Source organism: Puma concolor, chromosome C1 (assembly GCF_028749965.1).
Source record: "Puma concolor isolate L17-30 chromosome C1, mPumCon1.1.hap2, whole genome shotgun sequence".
NCBI lineage: Eukaryota > Metazoa > Chordata > Mammalia > Carnivora > Felidae > Puma > Puma concolor.
In genome coordinates, this window is record NC_141674.1 from 48,874,958 (window position 1) to 48,898,808 (window position 23,851).

The 23,851-nt window shown below is 39.4% G+C and overlaps 1 long non-coding RNA gene across 1 annotated transcript; it reads left to right on the plus strand.

Annotated features, from left to right (window-relative positions):
• Positions 1 to 23,355, plus strand: LOC147578056 (uncharacterized). Its single transcript, XR_015254743.1, has 4 exons — positions 1 to 1,791; positions 4,007 to 4,171; positions 14,316 to 14,439; positions 17,370 to 23,355. It is a non-coding gene; the product is annotated as an uncharacterized LOC147578056 (long non-coding RNA).
• The last annotated feature ends 496 nt before the right edge of the window (positions 23,356 to 23,851 follow it).

Below are 23,851 nucleotides of genomic sequence, written 5' to 3' on the forward strand. Positions count from 1 at the left end.
GAAAAAGAAAAAAGAAAGAAAAGAAAAGAGAAGAAAAGAAAAGAAAAAAGAAAATAAAAAGGAAAAGAAAAGAAAAGAAAAAAAGGACATCCTGGAAACTCCCACTGAATCATCAGGTGAAGGTAAGCTGAAACATTAACATGAGCTGCCCTTTCTCACACACCTGAGGATAACCAAGTTATTGGGGCTTATGTGTCCCCCTGCACTGGCCTGTGAGCTCCTCTTTGGGCACCAACCCTCTTAGGACCTTGTTCTCTGCACCTAAACAGTTCCTGGCACGTGTGGTGCTCGATAAATGAATAAATGCATAAACACAAGCTGTTTGTCTGCACAGAGGTGACTGGTAGAACTAAAAATGTCTCAGAAGTACCTCACTTGGGGGTCAGTCTATGATAACGTGTGAATGTGCCTTTATTTAGGTAATGTCGAAGACTTTAAAATGTGCCATGGTCAGTAAGGGTTAAGAAAGTCCTGCCTGATACCTAACGACTTGCTTTTTAGTTTTTTATCACACACACATACGAATAGCTGCACACCTTCATTTTGGATTGTAGCTCAAGCTTAGAAACCTTTTGCAAATTTTCAGCGTTGTTACAGACCATTTCCCGTAGGGTCCCTTAGGGGAAGCCAATTGCGTCCTAGTTTAGAAATGCCCATTGTTCAGCGGGGCCACAGTACACATGCTTTCAAAATTCAAGGGCATAGTTACAAATAATTACCATCAAAGGATTTAAAATGAAGGACATTGTCACTAAATAAGAAACTAATGACTGAGCAGAGCTGTGTAATGTAATTATACTTAAGATGGGCCTTCTGATGAATCACAGAGGAATCTTTGTGCTGCCTTGTGTCTCCATAAATGCACTTAACTGCTATTGACAGTAATAGGAGGGAGTCAAATATAAAAAGCTTTTTTTTTCCTTTTCCAGTTTCTAGAGGGAGTTAGAAAGGAAAAGTACATTTTTAAAAAGGATGCTTTGCCCAGTACCTCTGAATACTTGACAATTATATGAAATTATTAAACGAAAGTCACTTAAATGAAAACCAAGCCCACTGCTAATAAATTCAGGTTTCTCTATCATTAACAACCCCCTGAATCTTATGGTCAGTTTCCATTCTGCACAGCAAATCTCTTAAACTTACATATTAAGTGTTTCTATGAACCTAATTTTTATTTACTTAATTCATGCCTGAAGCCTTCATTAGAAGTGTTTTCTTATTAAAATCGGGGGTGAGCCTGGCTCCCTGCTGTACAATTTTAACACATTTGAAAGGGAAAATGTTTTATTGATTAATATCTGATACTTAGGCAAAGCCAATAGTGATGCCTTCCCTTTGAATATTTCTTGACGGTTTTCATCTTGATTGCGCATACATCATCCCAGCTACTCCTCATAATAAATTGGGTGAGGGAGGCCTGAGAGGGAGTACAATCCCACTCTACAAGACACAAAAACCATGGCTCCAAGAGCATAAGCAACCGGCCTAAGATTGTGTAGCTGAAACACGGAGGCGGTACCACTACACTGCCTCTCCCTAAATAAATTCAATTAGCTTATTTGTGCAACAGAGGATGATTCATTAGTTTGCTAATTGCTCTCTCCTCCATGGTTCCCTTCTTTAGCAGATGTATAAATATCTAGAAGGCCCCTTCTGATGCTCATTGGTTGATGAACGTACTGTGTTATTTCTGTTGGCAAGCACAGTGGTAAAGTGAGAAGGCCTTGAGCCATGGAGTCACTGAGTTCTTCTTCAGATCACTGCTTCACTACTTACTAATTGACATGGTATGTGAACACACACAAGCCAGTTAACCTCTGAGTCTCTGTGTCGTATCCTAGAAAGTGGGAGAAAAGAAAATCTGCCTCATGGCTGATGTGAGGAATAAACGGGATGATGTTTCGAAGTGCCTGGCACCGTGCCTGATGTAAAATAGAAGTGCAACAAGTATGAATTTTTCTCCTCATCCAATCCATTTTTATATTATCAAGTTTCCAGAAGCGTTGCTTCCGGTCAAGTTGAACAACTTAATGTTCGTTTTCTGTGGGTAAATCTTCTGTGTTCTGTCATCAACGACCAACTATTATTGAGCTCTTACTATGTCAGGAGATCTGGAATAGTCCCTGTGGACGCACAATGGGGCCAGCATCAGGTTCAAGAGAGGGGACAGTCATCCAAAGAGATTTCACAGAAATTTTGAACCAGGTGGCCAATGAGCACCAGAGTTGATAGGCATGACAAGAGGTCCAAGGATGCCAGTAACATAGGTCTGTCTGGAAAGGCTCATCTAGAAATGATGAAAGCTGACATCTGTCCAGCCTTGCCTTTCTGGGATCTGCAAAGCTATAGGTACTAAAAGTCTTCTGCCTGAAGATTCAGCTCTGCTCCACCTTTGAGGTAACCCATGCTGAGGCAGGCCATATATATCCAGTTCAGACCAGCCCTACCTCCCGTGGCCCGTGGGTCTGGAATTCATCTTTTTGCCATTGGCTAACTGGGCACCTGGAGCCTCACCAAATCATAGGCTTCTCCCCTAAAATATAAATACATGTTTGTCTAATCTGGCACGATCCCTTGAAATTGTGCAATTATCTTTTGCTGGTCACAAAGCAACATAAGTGTTGACTCTTCTCACATGGTTCACTACGTTATTCCTAAACCATTTGTCAAAGACCGTGCCTCACATTACATTTCATTCCACCTGTAATCCTCCTGTGCTCAGGCCTTGTTTACTTATTCTCTCTTTTCTGCCCTCACTACTTCCTTCAAATTTGACTTCTGAAACTCTCGTTGGCCTTCCTTCAACCATAGGTTGGTTAAATTCTCCTTCCTGCTTCCCTGACCTAAAATCATCTTTCCCATCCCACTTGGCTCCAGAAAATCCTGTCTCTAAGTTAAGCCATATGGAAAGCTTATCTCCCTGCACTTAGCAAATAGAAACCAAGGCTGAGTGTCTCATTGGCCCTCCAGTTTTCCTCTTCGGGCTAGTGTCCTGCCTTGAATTTTAGGCTGCTTGGATAGAGTCCAGATACGTTATCTAACATTTAGCAAATGCCAAATCCAGTTCCCTGTAATTCTCTAGCCACCAACCTAGGCCTTACTTTTGCCCAGACAAACTTCCCAGAAAGGATCTAAGGTACTCAGGTATACTTTCTGACTAGACACTTCTATTGCTATGCCAACCATTCTGATGTGAGTAATAGCAATTGACGGTGTTCTGTTTCCTATTCCTGGCCCCCTTATAACCAGTTGTGTTCAATGAGCTGTGAGAAATGGTGGGTGTTATTCCTGGACCAAGTTTTCTTGTCATCAGTGCACAAATCCCCAGAGCTTTCTTTTCTGCTACAGTACAACTCACAGTTTTCCAGATGGGGATTCTCCCTCAGCCTGGGGTCCAGAATGAGGATGACTGGTACCCAACTAGCCAACAATGAACATGTAGCTTGAGTGAGGCATAAACTTTTGTTGTGGAAAACACTGAGATTTTAAGGTTGTTTCTTACCTCAGCATAATCTATCCTTACTGATACACTCCGTACTGTTTGAGCCACACTGACCCATATGAGGCTGACTTTGCCATGATCAGAACAGCAGGCTCAGTCTTGCGTAGGGAAAGACTTATTGCTCAATTAATCCCCTTGGTCTGTGCTCTGAACAACCAACCCATCATGCTTCCTTTTCAAGCATGCCCTGAATGCTCAATCTCCCAGGAAATCAGCAGGACACCCTCTTACCTTACTCCAAGCCGGGATTTCCCAATAGCAGCTTACATGATGTTTATTTCCTTTATAAGAAATATAGAGACTGGCCATCATCAAGTCAACTTGCAGATTCAATCACTGCATCAAAGATCCAAGTGCTTTTTCCTTCTCTTCCCCTAGCCTTGACCTAAAGTGCGTGACTTTCTGATTGCAAGATGCTGCAACCTTTAGAGGCATCTATTTTTCAGGTAACAGCATCCAAGGCATAATAAGACCTTCTCTGTATGCCATCTTTTTTCCCCTTAGGTCTCACCAGATTGTGCATTGCTGCCATTAGGGACTGCCAAGACTGGCCTGGAGACCTCATGATGCACCGAGACTGGGCCTGCTGCTATTCCAGTGAAATCAGGTTCTGTCATAACAGGTTTTCCTTGGGAGAACAGAGCCATGGTCAACTAAGTTTGGGACACAGTGAGTTAAACAGGCTTTGTTATTACACAATATCTTAGAATAGTCTTTTGATATGCTATGTACCCTGTGAATCTCCAAGGGAGAGACAAAGTTAAAGTTGTGAAGCATATATCCCAGACTTATTCCATCAAAGTCTTGTACAGAGCATCTCATTGTACTCATATAGAACCACCCCAGTAATTTGGACCCTAATTAACCAAGAGTTCATAATGTTTTGACCAGAATTGTATGAATGTTTTCTTTCATGTTAACTGTGACTAGGAGGTTTATTCAGCAAATTAATGGCTACTAAATGAAATTTGGTTGTTTTACCTAATTATAGAAACAAAATGCTATTCACTACTTTACTATGTCAATTTACTATATTCACTGCTTTATCAAATAATGTCTTCCAAATGAATGTTACTAATTATCAATGTCTATGCTAGTCATTAAAAATAGGCTCAAAGAAGACTTCAATTTAGAAACACATTTTAAGAAGTCTTTCAGTTAAATTATCCTTTCAGTTAAATTAAATTGTGGCTCTAGGAACGCCCGAGTGGCTCAGTCGGTTAGGTGTCTGACTTCGGCTCAGGTCATCATCTCACGGTTTGTGGGTTCAAGCCCCGCATTGGGCTCTGTGCTGACAGCTCAGAGCCTAGAGCCTGCTTCAGATTCTGTGGCTCCCTCTCTTTCTTCCCCTCCCCCACTCATTTTCTGTCTCTCTCTCTCTCTCTGTTTCAAAAATAAACAAACATTAAAAAAAAAATTGTGGGTCTAAAAGCACCGTAGATCAAACCATTGGGATAGCAAATGTCAACTACTAATGATCCTGCATTTCTTTCTGATTTTTTCAAAGCTAGTATTTCCATTTATTCCAACTTTTAAGTCTTCCTCCCCTCTATTATATACTGCATGTAGAAAACTCCCTACCCACATATAGCAGGCTGAAAACATCTCCTTCATCCTTCTTACATCCCCTCCCTGCTCACTCTAACCCCAAACCACATAGGCACACGGACAGCACCGACCACCTTAACATTATGTTTAAGTCTTCGGCCAAAAAGAGTCAAACATTCTCCCCTTGAGACTAAGCAAATATCAGAGGATAATAGATCTAACATTGGCTGTTTTGTGACACATGGAGTTTTTAATACTAAATTCCATGAGTTGGATTAAAGGTATTGCTGGTTAAATCCCAACGTTGTATAGAAATTTTAATATCACCCTTTTGACAATATGCTTCTAAGATTTTAGGTGGTTATACTTTAATGATTTTAAAAGACATTTTGGCATATGCTACAAGATAAAAACTTGTTACAATTAGAAAAGATTTCAGGAAACCATAAAGAGTTATGCTAATAGCAAACACATGTTTATCTTTTGTGCAAATGTGCATTTTCCTTTTTGACATCTACGTAGTAATTTTTAAAGTATGATTTCAGAAACATATGGCTTGGCTGTTCCACACAGGTGTTATATGGTGCCGCAGAACATATTGTGCTTATAGATATTCAAGCATATGCTTCAGTCCTACTCTTCTTACAACAAACACTTCATAGACTTCCTGCTATTTATGTCAGAAGCATGCATTTGGCCTTGATATCACCTGTTCTTTTTAATACAGGGGCTTACCAGGAAACTTCTGGGAGGTTATAAAATCTACAGGAAATAAATACAATGTTGACTTTGTCTTAAAGGTGATTGAGTTGGTAAGGAAGTGGTTAAAAAAATCCTTTATGCCTATAAATGTAGCATGAGATAACAATGTGTTCCCCTTTCAAACCTTGCCTTATTATTTTCCTCTCCCCACAACCCTTTTGCATTTATATAAAAACTTAACTCAGTGTTTTAAAAATCATTAGTTCTCAGACTATACTTTCATCACAACCTTCATTTTCAAGAATATGACAGTCCATCTACCAATAAGAATAAGTAATAATAATAGTAGCTGACATTGGCTAAGTGCTATCAGGTCATATTAAGACAACACTAGAGTCAACATGAAGTGTTTTCCACTGGCCAAAGATAGGACAATTTTTGCATGAAAAGAGTTAATGATTACAATGCATTAACATACATATATCAAAAATATGAACATCCATGAGTGGTCCCTAAATATAAACATGACTTAATTTATACTTCCCTCTAGATAACTGCAACATACGGTACCTAGGATTATATTTATGCAAATATATTCGGCCAAATCCTTCCACCCTGGACCTGAATCTAGGGTGATACCAAACTTTAATTACTGGTTTTAGGGAAACAGAGGTCCATGTTTCTCACCAAAGAGGAAGAAGAATGGATAGTCTTCTCACATTTGTAGAGTACTCAGGATCGTAAGAATGTTACCTTCATTAGGGTTCTCTAGAGAAGCAGAGCCAATAGTATATATAGATGTAGACAAAGATATATTCATATATATACATATACATGTATATAGACATGCATACATAAATGTATATGTATATATAAAGATATGTATTGTAAGGAATTGGCTTACATAATTATGGAGGCTGAGAAGTCCCACAATCTGCTCTCTGCCAGCTGGAGACTCAGGATATTTCATGATATATTCTAGATGGAGGACCAAGAGAGCCCAGGGGGAGAGCAAGAGAAAGCAATGCCCCAGCTCACTCAGTCTAGCAGGGATCAAATTCTGCCTCTGCCTTTTTTTGTTCTATTCAGGCCCTTAAGAGATTAGATGATGCCCACCCACATTGAGAGGGCAATCTGCTTTACTCAGTCTACAGATCCATTCTCATCCAAAAACACCCGCTCAGACACACCAGGAAATAATGTTTAACCAAATTATCTGGGCATCCCATGGCCCTGTTAAGTTGACACATAAATTAATCATCACATCATGCAAATTCAGATCCACGGTTCCTCTGTTCTAGTGATTTTTCACTCCCTGATGCGTATTAGAATTCCCTAGTGAGCTTGGACTCCACCTCCAGAGACTTTGAGTGAATTGCTCTGTGACATGGCCTATCATTGTTATGTTTGAAAAAAACTCCTGAAGCAATTCTAAAGTGTAGCTGGCGTTAAGAACCACTGCAGTCTAACTATGGATCCAACCTCATGCTGTCTCCGGAAGGGGGCTGGAATAAGAGAGAATATCCTTCGGGAAATATACTTAAAAACACCATCACCAACAGTAACAAGCCACTAAATGCCACACATAGCATATCAGACAGTATCACTTACTTAGCCCTCTAAAAAAACACTGCAAGAGACATACTATTATCTGTCTTTTTACAGATAAATACGCTGAAGCACAAAGTTAAATAAATGACCCATGGTCACAGAGCTAGTAAATAGTGAGGCCAAGATTCAGACCAGGTCTGCATGAATGCAAAATCCATTTTTCACAACATCACACTTCAGATACATTTTCTTTCTGACTCTTAGCTAAAAATGATCTGCTGTCTAGACTCTGCAGATAACTGCTCAGTATCAGCCTGTGGTGATAAAGATGTTCATTATTCTTCATCAAATAGCCACCTGTGAGGAAGTGAATAGCTAGATTTATTTTTATAGGTTATGGAAGAAGGCATTTATGATTGTGACTTATTTGGGAATATAGCATAAGATTACTGGTTCTTCAGAATCATTAAATGGTAGCATTTTAAATACATGGTACCTCATGGTCATGTTTTAAAATCAAGTATACATTTTAGGGGCACCTGGGTGGCTCAGTCACTTAAGTGTCTGACTCTTGATTTCAGCTCAAGTCATGATCTCACAGTTCGTGGGTTTGAGCCCCACAAGGGACTTTGTGCTGACACTGTGGAGAAGCCTGCTTGGAATTCTCTCTCCCTTTCTCCTGCCCCTCCTCTGCTCTCACTCGTTCACGTTCTCTGTCAAAAGAAATAAACCAACATTTAAAAAATAAAAGTAAAGTATACATTTTAAGTACAGTAGTCAATATTTGATAGACATAAACTATTACTTTCAATAGGGAATCTAGAATTTCTATATAGGGATTTCATAGGGGGCTCAATATGGTGGAAAGGAGAGCCTAGCAGGCTTGTCCTAAACCTATTTTTGCAGAGCCTTCTCCATAAGAATGAGAAAATGTCACATGTTCAGATCAAAGAACTGAGGGGGAAAGCTGGTGGAAGTTGTAGAGAAGCTAAAGCTCCCTCACCCTAGAAAAACTTGTCACTGCTGCTGTCCCTTAGACAGGCGAGGATGTTTATTAACCATCTGATTGGGGTTTACACTATAAGCTGTAGTGTGTCTTTATAATTGAACGTTTTTACTATTCCTCTCCTCCTTTAAAAGAAATCTCTTGGATTTCCCATACATGTTCACATCTTCCACTCTAAGAGTCTAGGTTTGTTTGTTTTAATTTTTTTAAGTATTTATTTTATTTTTGAGAGAGAGAAAGAGAGCAAGCAGGGGAGGGGCATAGAGAAAGTGAGACGGGATCTGAAGCAGGCTCCATGCTAACAGCAGAGAGCCCGATGTGGGGCTCGAACTCACAAATGGTGAGATCAAGCCAAAGTCGGATGCTTAACCACCTGAGTCACCCAGGCGCCCCTCTCAGAGTCCAATTACACCTGACAGCCTCTGAGCCAACTGTTTGCTTCTGTCCCTCTTTCCTTTACTCAAGCCTGACTATGGCTGCCAGCCTCATCACCAGCTCTCCCATCCTGTCTTTCATTTGGTTTCCTATTTTCAAGGATAAAATAAAGTAAAAGGAAGACCATGGTGAGGTCCTAAATGGGGTTGTAGAAGGAGAGTCCTTCATCAAAGTGGTGGATGTATGAGAAGCTGGAAGACAATGCCAGAATGATGTCCTGGGAGAGACACCAAGGTTCAGGGTAGGATAGCTGGCCAACCCACGTCTTATCCCCGAGAGCTAGGTGAGGAATAGATGGGAGAGATGAAGGTCCAAATAAGGAGGACTGAGAGCAAGGGACTCAAGTGGAGGGTGGCTGAAATGAATACCAGAGACAAAATGCTGGTGATAGTAGCATTTTGTTTTGTATGGAGACCCAGCCTGAATAAGCCAGATTTTACAGAACTTAGAATGGTATGGATACCCCTGGTTTGGCTCCAATTCCCTGGCATACTTCTGAGCAGGGGAGGCTCTTCAGCCCACATAACCCATGATGGACCTGTCACTGGATCTGTTGTTGTGTCTGGGATTCTGAAACCCCCCCACCCCCTCCATCAAATTTGTTAGTTCTGTGTGGGACTGCCCAGAAGGCCGTGGTGTGTGGGTAATCCTAAACAGGCTGTCACCAGTACCTCCTTCTAAACTTCAAAATATCCTGAAGCCCAGGCAAGTTCATAGCACACTGACTATGTAATTGATGCTTAGGGACACAACCAGTATCTGTCTGTGGTAGCCCTGGAAAACCTTCTCCAGGGTTCCAGTCGGTCTGGAAAACGGGGAGTTGCATCATGCCTTTTGTTTCTGTCAGAATCTAAGCAGAACATGGAAGCCACCTGAGCATTCCTAAGAGGGATTTCAAAACCGGGAATAAGCTACGTAGGTAATAGAGGAACTGAGAGCCAACTAGAAGACAGTGAGGCAACGCAGAGAATAATTACAGAAGGAAGCTGCTAAGACCCTAGACCAGAGGGACAGAAGAAAAGGTGGTGTTACTGGCCCTTGGCCAAAAGCTGAGACCGTGGCAGGACTGTTTGTAGAAGAGATGTGGCTGCTGCTAGAATTGCTGCCCAAGACCGAGAGGGAAGGAGAGAAAACCTCTGGCCTCTCCCTTACTCTCCAGTCTCCCACCAGTGTGTCCCCTTGGTCACATTCAGCTGAAACCAGCTGAAGTAGGAGGCTGAGAAGTGCAGCGTGCACGGGTCAGACCCCTGCAAACACGCAGCAGAGCGGGGAAGAGTGGAGAACTTAGGGAAGGGCGGTGTGCCCAGAGAGGCTAACTGCTCCTCTTTGTTGGCCAATCAGACACACTTCCGTGTCAACTTTGCTCCATGCTTCACTCCCCACAGCTTAGCCTTACGCTTCTTGCCATCCTGATGCCAACCATCTATGGTGCCTCACGGAGCCCCATTCCATTCATCCTACTCCATCCCCTGAACCTCTTCTCCAAACTCTTTCTGATGTCGAGGGAACTGTGACTCACTCTTAGCCAAACAAAAACAAAAAGGAAAACCTCCCATCATTCATTCTCTCAGTCAGTGTTGATACATTAAATGGGAATTATGTCAGTGATAACTTGCACTGCTGTACATCTTTTACATATATTACATTTTTTTAGTGTGTACTTATTTTTGAGGCAGAGAGAGACAGAGCATGAGCGGGGGAGGGGCAGAGAGAGAGGGAGACACAGAATCTGAGGCAGGCTCCAGGCTCTGAGCCATCAGCACAGAGCCCGACGCGGGGTTCGAACTCATCAATCGCGAGATCGTGACCTGAGCGGAAGTCGGACACCCAACCAACTGAGCCACCCAGGCGCCCCCATGTTTTACACATATTAAGGCCTCCGATTCTCCAACCACTTTGCATTCTTTTTTAGATGAGAAAGCTGAGACATGGAATGCTTACAAAACTTGCTGACAGCAAGACCCACCAGTGTTAGAGCCAGGAATCAAACACGCAGCCAGGCCCCAGAACCCAAAGTTTTATCCAGCACGCACCCCTGTTCTCGAAATGGGCATACAGTGGTGATCACGACAGGAGACTCCTGCTAACGGAGCAGATGTTTTTAAAATACCTTTTTTGAAACAGTTTTGAAATAATTTTAGTTTGCAGGAGAGTTGTAGACAATACAGAAATTTCCCTCTTTGTCCCCTAGTGCTAATATCTTACACAACCATAACATATTTATCACTACTAAGCAATCCACATTGGTGCAATACTATTAACTGTGTTGTAATAGACAATATCATGATCACATCTGGTCTCTTGCAGTCTGTGACAGTTTCTCAGGTCATGTTTTACATGACCTTGACACCTTTGAAAATTCATGGTCAGGTATTTTGTAGGAAGTCCCTTGGCATGGGTTTGTCTGGTATTTTCTCCTAATAGGCTGGTGTTATAGATTTTTTGGAAGGGTTAAAGGGTGGAGTGTCTTTTTCATCACATCATGTCAAGGATGCATGCTATAAATGTGATTTATCACTGGTGATACTAACCTTAATCTCTTAGTTGAGGGACTGCATGTCAGATTTCTTGACTGTAAAGTTCCTATATTTGTGTTTTCATACTCTGTTAGTTAGAAGTGAGTGACTAAATCTAGCCCACATTCAAGGGGAGAGGAATACAGTTCTACCTCCTGGAGGTGCATTTATTTTCTGTAATTGTCCTGTAAGAAACATTTGTTCCTCCTCTGATTATTTACTCGGTCCTTTATATCAGTATGAATTCATGGATGTTGATTTTATTCTTTAAGTTATAATCCAATAGTCATTACTTCTTTTCTGGTTCAAACCACCCCAGCTTTGGTCTTTGGGAGTTCTTGCAGGTTGACCACTGTGTCTTTTTCATGAATCACCATTTTTTAAAGCATTTCCTGGCTTCCTGTCACTACAAGATACTCCAGACTCATCTTGCATTTTCTCTGCCCCAGCCCTAGAATCAACCATTTCTCCAAGGAGCCCTGGCTCCATTAGTTGGAGAAAGGTATTAGAAACCAAGATCTGGAGCTAGATGTACTTCTAGGCCTTCAGTGGAAAGAGCTAGAAAATATATGTATGGGTGTATACTAACCCATGTGTATACTTTAAGGAAATAAAAGTACAAATAGGTTGTTTCTAGTGCCAGAAACAATGAAAAATGCCAGATACCATGTAAAAGAGTTGTCGGTGTGATTTAGCACAAACGGAGTGAGGTGGAGGCCAGTGTGGTCTTCTCTGCAGAAGGAATACTTAAAATCTATTAAATGAATAGAAATTAGCCAGGTGGAAGGGTGAGAAGAGAGTACTTCCAGTAGAAGGAGCAGCATCTGAAGAAGCACTGAGTAGGAAGAACTCAACGCATTTGACCAATTGGTACAGACCCATCATGGTGAGAGCAGAGGAATTCAGGGAAAATGCAAATGAGCAGAAGCTGGGTCATGTAGGGCCTTGAAGGCCATGGTAAAAGTTCCCGATTTTTTCATGAATACAATGGATTGCCATCAAAGGGTTTTAAGTAGAGAAGAGAGATGCATCCTTTTTCCACAGAAATGTAGGGCCATGTGAGGTAGGAATCACCTTCCTTAGCAACCGCACCACACCTCCTATAAGCTTTTCTCTGGGGGCAGTCATCCTCCGGAAGATTTGCACCTGGTCCACACCATAGCCTTACTTGCTGGGTTTTGAATTTCACCAAGTCCTCATCTACAACATACACTCCTATGAGGGATAATGTTTCTCTATTTTTTACCTAGTTGCTAAAAAGCTCACGACTATGTTTTCTACACAGTTATATTTTCCTGAGTTCATAATAAATTATTCATAATAAAATATCTCTCCTCTCCTTCTCTTTCACTAATTAGTTACCTTTAGAGAATGCTGGGTTGTTCTTGTGGGGCTTTTTTTATTATTATCATAAATACCTGTACTTTCATTGCAAGCAAATTGAAGACCTCCTTTGACATAAGGACGGTTACATACTTTGTAAGAATTAACAAAGATATAAAGAGACCCATCCTATTACTTGAAGCAGGAATTTTCTCCTTCACGCCACTACCAGCCTCACCCAGAAGATTCCAACCACATGGAACTCCTGAGGTTGTTCTGTTTCTCTGAACAGTTCTAATTACTGCAAAGTTATTAGATGTTTATTGATTGTTGTGCCAGATGAATAAACAATGGTCTGTTGTTAAATAATGAGGCGCTAGTTGTTTAAAAATGTTTATAGTGTCTTATGTAAAATCTAAATGTTTACCAAGTATAAAACACATTAAGAAAATAATTTGCTTATTAAAAAGCAAACTTTTAAATTGCACACATCAAATATGACTATAAAAATGAAAATAGAAGGTTCTACATCATCTATAGAATGCAATAAAGACAAATAATTATCCCCAGGGGAACACTGTTACAACCATTGCTTACTTATGCTTTATTTGTCCTTTTCTCTTGTGATAATTATTCACTCCTTCGGACTAAGAGATGCTGACAGTTCACTAATAGCATGGTTGTTTTTGTTCCACACACCCTGTGGTTTCCTCTAATTTTAGTCCTAAGACAATGTATTCAATTATTTTCAGGTCCTAAATTTGTTTCAATGGTGTATCTGTCTGTTTAGATTAATGAGTCTCTAATTTAAGAAATCACACCAATTCTATTTTGATATTTCAAAACTGTACTGAGCACCATTTAACATGTTACGGAATTCTCACCTCTTCCCCCATACATAAATTTACATTTGAAAGTCAAGCCAGCAGAGCGCTGGGAATTGGTCTCAAGACTTGGGTATGATGGCACCTCTACACATACCACATAATAATAATTGTGACTGAACTTAGACAAATCAATCAATCCCCACTCCCACTCCCCATGTTTAACATAAGAGTTGGTAATCATTCCTATACCTCGTTCATCGGGTTGTTATGTGGTTCAAATGGAATAATGGCCGGAAAACTGTTTTCTTTGTGTACCATAAAGTTCTTGTGAATTCTCAGTCATAGTATATGAATATGCATTCATCTCAAAAGCACTGAACACACACTAAGTGCCAGGCCCAATGTCCATGCCAAAAATGTACAGATGTTTGAGTAGAAGATGATGATGATGATCATGTCGACGAGGATGATGATAATGACCAAAGTTGCATAGGGTTAAAAATATGTGTAATAGTTCTTAATATCTATATAACAACTTCAGAATATTATAATGGAGATATGGCATTTTGTCTATTAAATCTCTTACATTTATGTTTTGGTCATTTAAAGAAATAAGTTTATTGTAAATTTGTCATGGATTATTATATGCTGAATATTAACCGTGTAATTGAAACTCTGGAATTGCAAACAGGATATAATTTATGATTCTATTATTTCTAGGAAAAAGTGAGAAATTGGTTAATTTTTTATTTAACTGGTGAATTCTATCAGGTTTTCTGTTGAGTTCCCAGTGTTTTCTCTGATCAGCTCTTCCTATTTTAGACTGACAGTGGGCCCAGGCAGAGTTTCAGTACAAATTGTCCTAGGGAAAGACTTTTGCGACCTTGTATATCATCGTTTTTTAGGATTTTATTTGAGAGTCAGAAGCATAAGTGGCAATAAGGACTCTGAGAGCAAGAGAAATGTGAGCTGTAACTTCACTGGGGCAGCAAGAGACCATAATTATCACACGGACAGCAAGATACTAAGGTAATATGCTGAGTTCACACAATTAGTCAACAGATACTGACGAAATATTTGCCATTCACCAAGCACTGTGCTGGTGACAGTGAATATACTAGTGAATACAGCCTAGTACCTCATCATGGAAATCCAAAAAAATTAGGAAGAGTTCAGAAAAGTTCAGAAGAGTGTTCTGGGCTAGGGTTAGGAAGAATCTTCTAAAGAAAACAGCATGTGGGAAGACCTGAGGGTAGGAAGGAATATATTGCCTTTAAGTTACTCCTGGAGCATAGACAACATATTCTGGGTGTTCTGTATATCTGTGTATCCCTCACAATGTCCGGTATTGTGTTGTACACAGAGAGACAAACAACAGATATTTTTGAATCAGTAATAAATGATGAACACCAATGACTATGACACCATTGGGTCAGTGGACCCTACCAGAGCTTGTCTAGTTCTGAAGGCTAGAACATGAATATCTTGTCTGGCAAAGTGTGCATCATGATATCTGCTACACAGGACTACATACAAATATAATGAAGTGATACATGGGAAAGCAACCTTTAAAATGCAAACACATCATCAATGTGCTCATTGTTCATCTTTGAAACAAATAGACGAGTGGAAAGAACATGGAAAAGAACAACATCAAGGAAGATTCTCATTACAAGGGGTCAGAATCCTTGGGGCACCTGGGTGGCTCAGTCTGTTAGGCGTCCAACTTCATCTCAGGTCCTGATCTTGCAGTTTGTGAGTTCGAGCCCTTCATCGGGCTCTGTGCTGACAGCTCAGAGCCTGGAGCCTGCTTCAGATTCTGTGTCTCCCTATCTCTCTGCCCCTCCTCCGCTCATGCTCTCTCTCTCTCTCTCTCTCTTTCTCTCTCTCTCAAAAATAAAAAAATTTTTTTAAAGAAAGGGTCAGAATCCTAAACATTTTATTAATTTAATTTTCAGACACATAAAATAACAGAATGTATCTGAGAAGCGGAAATAACCACATCTGTGTCAATGTTAAAGTCTCATAAACTTGAGGGAGAGACTTGGGGGAGAACTCATAAACTTGGGGGAGAAAGAGAAAATGTTTAGGCTACCAGCTTAAGTAAAGGCATTGCCATTCATCATGATCAAACCTCACAAGCCAATGCACCTGAGTTTCACACAACAGCATGAAAGTTGAACAATTTGGTTAAAGAACGTGTTAATGATGCCAGTCAGTGAATTTGGATAGATTTCCCCACAGACTCAAACTCTTATTTTGATTCTACATTTACATACACAGAGAGTATATATGTGTTAAAAAGAAATTTGTTAAAGCTTTGTTTTGGGGTTATGAGATAATATATATGAAAACACATATCTACAAATACTTACAGAACTCTAAGAAACTACTATGATCAGTAATATTTTTAGTTATATTGCTCTATGCCATCATAATCTTATGGGCACGGCTTCTTAAATAATGGTCCTTTGAGAGCTTTTGCTAAATGGTCTTGAATGGAATCCAAGTCTTGAATTGCTTAAATGAATTCCACTCTCTCCTGAATGGCATAATGCTGCTTCAGGATGTTAGTTAATGGAATTGTGACCCTACAACTTTAGTGGAGCTAACTCTATTAATAAGGCCAAATAGGCCTTTATCTAGGATGATAAAAAAAACAAATAGCACAGCACTTTTTTTTAATAACCATTGAGATATCCTTGGAATAATGCCACAAATTTGAGCCTGGAGAAGAAAAATTAATTATTTGGAGAGAGAATACGTTCACATAGTTGCTCATCCTGCCTTTTACTAAGGTATTTGCAGTGTGGGAAGCAGTCAGACTACACTGATTCTCATCACATGCAGTGAGCTTGAGTAAAAGGCTTTCAGGATGTCTGCTATTAAACACGGAAGCCACTCTCTCCATAGGGCATTTCCAAATTAAATATCTTGCAGTATTATCAGTTAATTTACCGGTCATATTACAGTAAACACTGCAAATAGGTTTCAGTTGCCCTGTCAGTACTAACTGATTGGTAGTGGCTGGGGGGGGGGGGGGGGGCACTTTGTTGAATAAAACTGTGATGGTAAAATCAAACTCGAAAGCAAAGATCACGGGTGTTTATGTGTGTGAGGGGTGGAGATGAGGGGTTGGCAGTCTCTGTACACTGAGTCATGGCTCTGGATTAGGGAAAAGGCTGATTTAGCACAGGCCCGTGGTTACATACTCATTTCTTCATTTTTTACCTCTTCAAAAAAATGGAAGAAGATATTTAGTATAAAAAGATAAAGAGGGGCGCCTGGGTGGCGCAGTCGGTTAAGCGTCCGACTTCAGCCAGGTCACGATCTCGCGGTCCGTGAGTTCGAGCCCCGCGTCAGGCTCTGGGCTGATGGCTCGGAGCCTGGACCCTGTTTCAGATTCTGTGTCTCCCTCTCTCTCTGCCCCTCCCCCGTTCATGCTCTGTCTCTCTCTGTCCCAAAAATAAATAAATAAACGTTGAAAAAAAAATTAAAAAAAAAAAAGATAAAGAAATCAGGGAAAAAGGAAAGTAAGATCAAATAATAAGAGAAGGCCACTAGGAAATGCAAGCCATAAAATCCCACAACCCTTAGCAAACGGGGCTTAAAATTTGACTCTGGACTTCCTAGTAGCTAAATTAAAAATGGGAATCACAATTGTCTGTAACATCCACATTGTCAAAAATGTAAGGCAGGTCCAATAGGGAAAGTGTAAGACAGACATTTTGGTAAAAAAATGAACAGACGTGGAACTAGAAGGCAGGAATTTAACTCCTATTTAGTAGTCATGTGACTTTCAGCAAATTACTTACACTTGACTACCTCAATGTCTTCTTCTGTAAAATTTGGATACCACTGCTTCATGAATTGTTTCGAAATTAAATTCTAAAGTGAGTTTGCTCTTTATTTTTCTTTTGGTCACCTGAATTGATTCCCCTTGCTTCTCTGCTTCCCAGGAGTTGACCCTGCAAACTGCATCATCCAGGATCTTTTTGCCCTCTGGCTTCCAGCGTGGTTCAGCCGACAAGAGGTAACCTCTCCCCACCGCCGCAATGCCAAGAGCCTAATGGTAGCTCCCTCTATAACTACAGCTTCTGATGGGCAGCAGCCTTCCATAGCACTGGCTCATGCCAGTCTCCCAAAATATTGCTGCCTCCCCTCACCTAAGAGTAGTAACAGCTTCTGGATGCCTGGCGCCTCTCATCACTTGTTGGTTTCCTCAACTGCATCCATACTTCTAGAAATAGTCCATTAAATTCTCATCAGAATCCAACAGGAGAACGTACAGTATTCTGTTTCTGGCCAGGCCCCTGACTGATAAAATAAATATTTATAATAAGGTAGAGAGGGAGGGAATAGAGTCCCAGTTTTGAACCCCTACTATAGGCCAAGCACAGGCACTGTTTATAAAGATATTCAATAAATGCTGATAAATCTGAACAAAGGGGTATGAGAGAGGATAAAAAAAAAAAAACAGATGTCACAAGAATTTGAGACACAAGAATCAGATCCTTTGCATCAGATGACCTCCTTTCCCTAATATGGAATGTGAACAGAAGAAAGAAACTCAGGATTGATTTAGTCTGGACAACAACAAAATGCTAGCATGTATTAAGATGTAAAATATCGTTCTCAGTTTTAATGCAATTCAAAGAGAAATGATGTGGAAAGTGCATGATTTTTCTCTCTGCCATTTAATATAGTTGGGTATATAGTGGACGCGAGTGGGTATAACATCATTAATGGAATGACTAGTATTCTCAAATGCCTAACCACTTTTTGGAATGATTTACAATTTTCTTTTTTTTACACATTTATTTATTTTTGAGACAGAGTGTGAACAGGAGAGGGGCAGGGAGGGAGAGGGAGACACAGAATCTGAAGCAGGTTTCAGGTTCTGAGTTCTCAGCACAGAGCCTGACATGGGGCTCGAACTCGCAGACTGTGAGATCATGACCTGAGTCAAAGTCGGATGCTTAACCAACAGAACCACTCAGAAACTCCTCTTTTTTTTAATTTTTAAAAATCTATTTATTTTTAGAGAGAGAAATCACAGGTGGGGGACAGGCACAGAGAAAGGGAGAGAGAATCCTAAGTAGGCTCTGTGCTTAGCACTGAACCCATTGCATAATTTTCAAAAAATGTGTCAACAGAAAATAAATATTTTGCCACCTTTTCACATACAAACAAGGGGGTCAATTGAAGAATGACTAAAACAATAAAGGAAACAGTGCCCCCAAAATGTATTGTTCGCGGGGTCTAGCACAGACACAACAAAAGGTTTGTGGGCATCCAGTAAATTCTGTTATTATTCCCAGAAACCACCAAAGTCAGCTCATCCCACGCATTTCTCTTAATAAACTATCCTACATGTGACTTGATCAGGAGAGGCCCTCTTCCTCAGATCCTCTTTATTGGTGTGTGTGTGTGTGTGTGTGTGTGTGTGTGTATTACATACCTATGTATATAATATATATCTATATATATTTTTTCTCTTTTGATGAATGTTTTTTATAGGATAGCAGAGAGGTCTTAGATCCTTTGTGTACAAGGTGTCTCCATAACCAGACGGATCTTGTATAAAATAACCACAGTGTAGGGGAGAACTCACAAAGAAAAAGACTCATAAAGTAAAACACTTTGCTTTTTTTTTTTTTTTGCCATTTTCATCCTGTTTTGATTTTCAACATGTGTAAATCATTCTGTTGCTATAAAACTTATTAAATGAAGTAGAAGAGCCAAGACCAAAAATGTAATAATGAAGCAATGTTTTAATCCTTTACAATTTTTTGGCATGATCAGCTCGATTACACTTGATATACACTTAAGGGTTTTGTGTTTCAGAGGGAACTTTTCTTAACACTGTTCATGTGTCCCAGATGTGACCTAGTTTCATTCTGGGAAATAGATGCTGAGTGTTGCACAGGCAAGTGAAACAGACATGGGTATTTTAGGAGCCATTAACGCAGTATGCTTACAGGAACCAAATATGAAATTCCAGCTGGCCAGTGAAAACCTTTCTTGAGCATGTACTATGTGCTGAGCACAGAAATGTAAAAACAAAGGACAGGTCCTGATTTTGAGGAGCTCATAGACTAGTTAAGAGAGATGATAAACATGTCACATTGTAAGAGAAAACAAATGTAAAAATAAAACCAAAGCATAATATGTTCAGATATCAGAAGGTTGAGGGTAGAGAAGCATTATATACTATGTAGCCTTTTTTTTTTTTTCTGTTTTAGGAGTGTTAAGGGGATGCTTCATAGAGGAGGTGGAATTAGAGCAAATTCTGAAATTTGAATTCCAGTTTGCAAATTCCCTTCAATTAAGTCATGACCTCTTTATGGACAAATGTCCACTTGGATCAGCGAGAAAACAGATGGAAAATTACCAGCCCAAGTCTGGGCATAAAATAGAAGTATTAAATGTTTCCTCTTCTGTATTTTTTTAAATTGAGGTAAAATAATTTGCAACTATTAACACTTTCTAATTCCAAAAGGCCTTCATCATTCCACAAAGAATCACTACACCCATTGAACAGTCATTGGCCATTCCCCTCTCCCCACAGCACCTTGCAACCACTAATCGGCCTTCCGTGTCTATGGCCTTTAGTGTCTTGCTTCCTTCGCACAGCATAATGTTTCAAGGTTCCTCCATGTTGTAGTATGAATCAGTACTTTATTCCTGATGAATATCCCATTGAATATGTATGCCACATTTTATTTATGCATTCATCTCTTGGTGGACACTGGGTTGTTTCCACATTTTGGCTATTGTAAATAGTGCCGCTATAAACATTCGCACATAATTTTTTTAATTTAAAACTTGTCTATATGATATATTCATGTCATCCGTGACTAGAGATAGCTTGGCCTCTTCCTTTCCAATTTGGAATGTCTTTTCTTTCTTTTTCCATCCTTGTTGCTCTGGCTAGAACTTCCAGTACAATGGTGAATAGAAGTGTCAGGAGCAGACATCCTTGTCTTGTTTCTGATCTTAGGGAAAGCTTTCAGTCTCTCACACTGAGTGGGATTTTCATAGATGCACTTTATCACGTTGAAGAAGTTGCCTTTATTCCTACTTTTCTGAGTATTTTTATCATGAAAGATTATTGAATTTTGTCAAATGCTTTTTCTGTATCAATTGTGATGATTGTGTGGCTTTTTCCCTTTCGTCTATTAATATGGTAAAATATATTGATTGTTTTTCCTATGCTGGACCATCCTTGCATTCCTGGGATAGATTCCACATGGGTATGGGATATAGTCCTTTAAATATGCGGTTAGATTCGGTTTGCTTGTATTTTGTTGGGGACTTTTGCACCTATATTCATAAGGGATATTGCCCTACCATTTTATTTTCTTGCGATGTCTTTGTCTGGTTTTGATATCAGGGCAATACTGGCTTCATAGAATAAAGTGTTCCCTCCTTCTATTTTTTGGAAGACTTTCAGAAGGATTGGTTTTATGTCTTAAAACAAACAGTAAGCTCTACCAGTGAAGCCATCAAGTCTTGAGCTTTTCTTTGTTGGAGGCGTTTGATTATTGATTCAATCTCCTTATTTTAGGTCTATTTAGATTTTCTATTTTTCTTCTTGAGTCAGTTTTGATAGTTGATGTGTGTGTAGTTTGTGTGTTTTGAAGAATTTGTCTGTTTCATCTAGGTTATCCAATTTGTTGATATATAAGTGTCCATTGATTGATGAATAAAGAAGATGTGATTGATATATGCATATATGTATATATATATGTATATACAATGGAATATTATTCAGCCATAAAAAGAACGAGATATTGCCATTTTCAACGACATGGATAAAACTAAAGAGCATTATGCTAAGCAAAATAAGTCAGCTAGAGAAAGACATATACTATATGATTTCACTCATATGTGGAACTTAAGAAACAACAACAACAAAAAATGAGCAAAGGGAAAAAAAGAGAGAGGGGGGAAACCAAGAAGCAAATTCTTAACTATAGAGAGCAGACTGATGGTTACCAGAGAGGAGGTAAATGGAGGGATAGGGGAAGTGGGGGATGAGGATTTAGAAGTGCACCTGTCGTGGTGAACAGCAGGCTTGTGTGGAAGTGTTGAATCACTACATTGTACATTTGGAACCAATATTACACTGTGTTTACTAACTGGAATTTAAATTAAAACTAAGAAAAAAAAAAAAGAATACACTTCCAGGCTTTGCTGGCAATGGCCCAGGTGTAAAAGAGCATGGTATAATTGCATGTGGCTTGAAATGGCAGTTCTATGTGAGATCATTACGTGTCAGCTGTGTGTGTACTCTAGGGGCTGTGTGTGCTTAACAAAATGATGTAAAATATCACCTTAAAAATGTTAATAGTATTCTCTTATAATAATTTTATTTCTATAAAGTCAACAGCAATGTCCCATTTCATTTTTTACCTTAGTAGTTTGAGTTTTATTCCCCCCTTAATTAGTAGAGCTAAACAGTAGAGTTTGGTAATTTTGTTACCTTTTCAAAGAACCAACTTTTTATTTCATTTATTCTGTTTCTATTTTCTTTTTGTTTTTGATTTTTTTAATGTTTATTTATTCTTGAAAGAGAGATAGAGTACGAGTGCAAGTGGGAGAGAGGCAGAGAGACACAGAATCAGAAGGAGGCTCTAGGATCTGAGCTGTCCGCACAGAGCCCGACGTGGGGCTCAAACTCACGAACCATGAGATCATGACCTGAGCCAAAGTTGGACGCTTACCTGACTGAGCCACCCAGGCGTCGCTTCTTTTTCTATTTTCTATTTCATTTCTCTCTATTCAGATCTTTATTGCTTTCTTCCTTCTGCTGCTTTCGGTTTAGTTTGCTCTTTCTTTTCTAGTTGCTTGGGAAGGTTATATTATTGATATAAGATTTTTCTTTCCTTAAAATGTAGGCATTTAGAACCATAAATTTCCCTCTGAGCAAGCACTGTTTAACTGAATCACTTAAGTTTTGGTGTTGTGTTTCCTTAATTCTTCTCACAGTATGTTCTAATTTTCTGTGACTTCTCTTTTGACCCATTCATTGTTTAAGAATGTGTTTAATTTCCACATATTTGTGAATTTGCCAGCTCTCCTGTTCTTTTTTTCTTCCTTCCTCCTTCTCTCCCTCTCTCTATTCTTCCAAAAGGATTTGTGTGTGTGTTTACGCATGTGTAGTAAGAACATTAAACATGAAATCTACTCTCTTAAAAATTTTGAAGTGCGAACTACAGTATCGTTAACTATAGGCACAGTGTTGTACAGCAGATCTCTAGAACTTATTGATCTTGCATAACTGAAACTTTGTACCCATTAAACAGCAACTCCCCATTTTACCCTTTGTCCAGCCCTTGGCAACCACCATTCTACTCTCTGTTTCTAAGAGTCTATTTTAGATACCTCATGTAAGTAGAATCAGGCAGTAATCCTGTGACTGGCTTAATTCACTCAGCATAATGTCCTCTAGGCTTATCCATGTCGTCACATATGGCGGGATTTCCTTCTTTTTAAAGCTGAATAATATTCCACTGTATGTATACACTACATTCGTCTGTTGATGGACATTTAAGTTACTTCTATATGTTGGCTGTTGAAATAATGCTGTGATGAATGTGGGAGTGCATATATCTCATTGAAGTCTTAATCTCAATACCTTTGGATATATACTTGCTAGATCAGATGGTGATTCTAATCTTAATTTCTTTGAGGAAACTCCATAATGTTTTCCACAGGGGCTGCACCATTTTGTATTTTACATGTACCAACAGTGTACAAGGGCTCCAGTCTCTCCATATTCTTAGGAACATTTGTTATTTGTTTAACATAATAGACATCCTAACAGATGTGAGTGATATCTCGTTGTGATTTTGACATGCATTTCTCAGATGATTAGTGATGTTGAGAATCTTTTCATAAACCAGTTGGCCACTGCACACCGTCTCTATAGAAATGTCAACTCAAGTTCTTTGCCTATTTTTTAATGAGGTTATTTATTTATTTATTTATTTATTTTTGCTGCTGATTTGTAGGAATTCCTTACACGTATTGGCTATTAATCCCTTATCAACTGTATCATTTTAAACTATTTTTCTCATTCTTGGTTTGCCTTCTCACTCTATTGACTGCCTCCTTTGCTATGCAGAAGCTTTTTAGTTTAATTGCTTTTGTAATTTTCCTTGTGTTGCTTGTGCTTTTGGAATCATATGCAAGAAATCATTGCCAAACACAGATTTCATGAGCTTTTCCTCTGTTTTCTTCTAGTAGTTTACTACTTCTAGTAGTTTATTTCTAACTTTGTTCTATTGTGGTCAGAGGAAATGCTTTGTATGGCTTCAGTCTTTTAAAATGTATTGAGATTTATTTTATGGCCTAAGGTGTGGTCTTTTCTGGAGAATGTTTCATGGGCACGTGAGAAGAATATATATTCTGCTGTTGGGTAGAGTGTTCTATA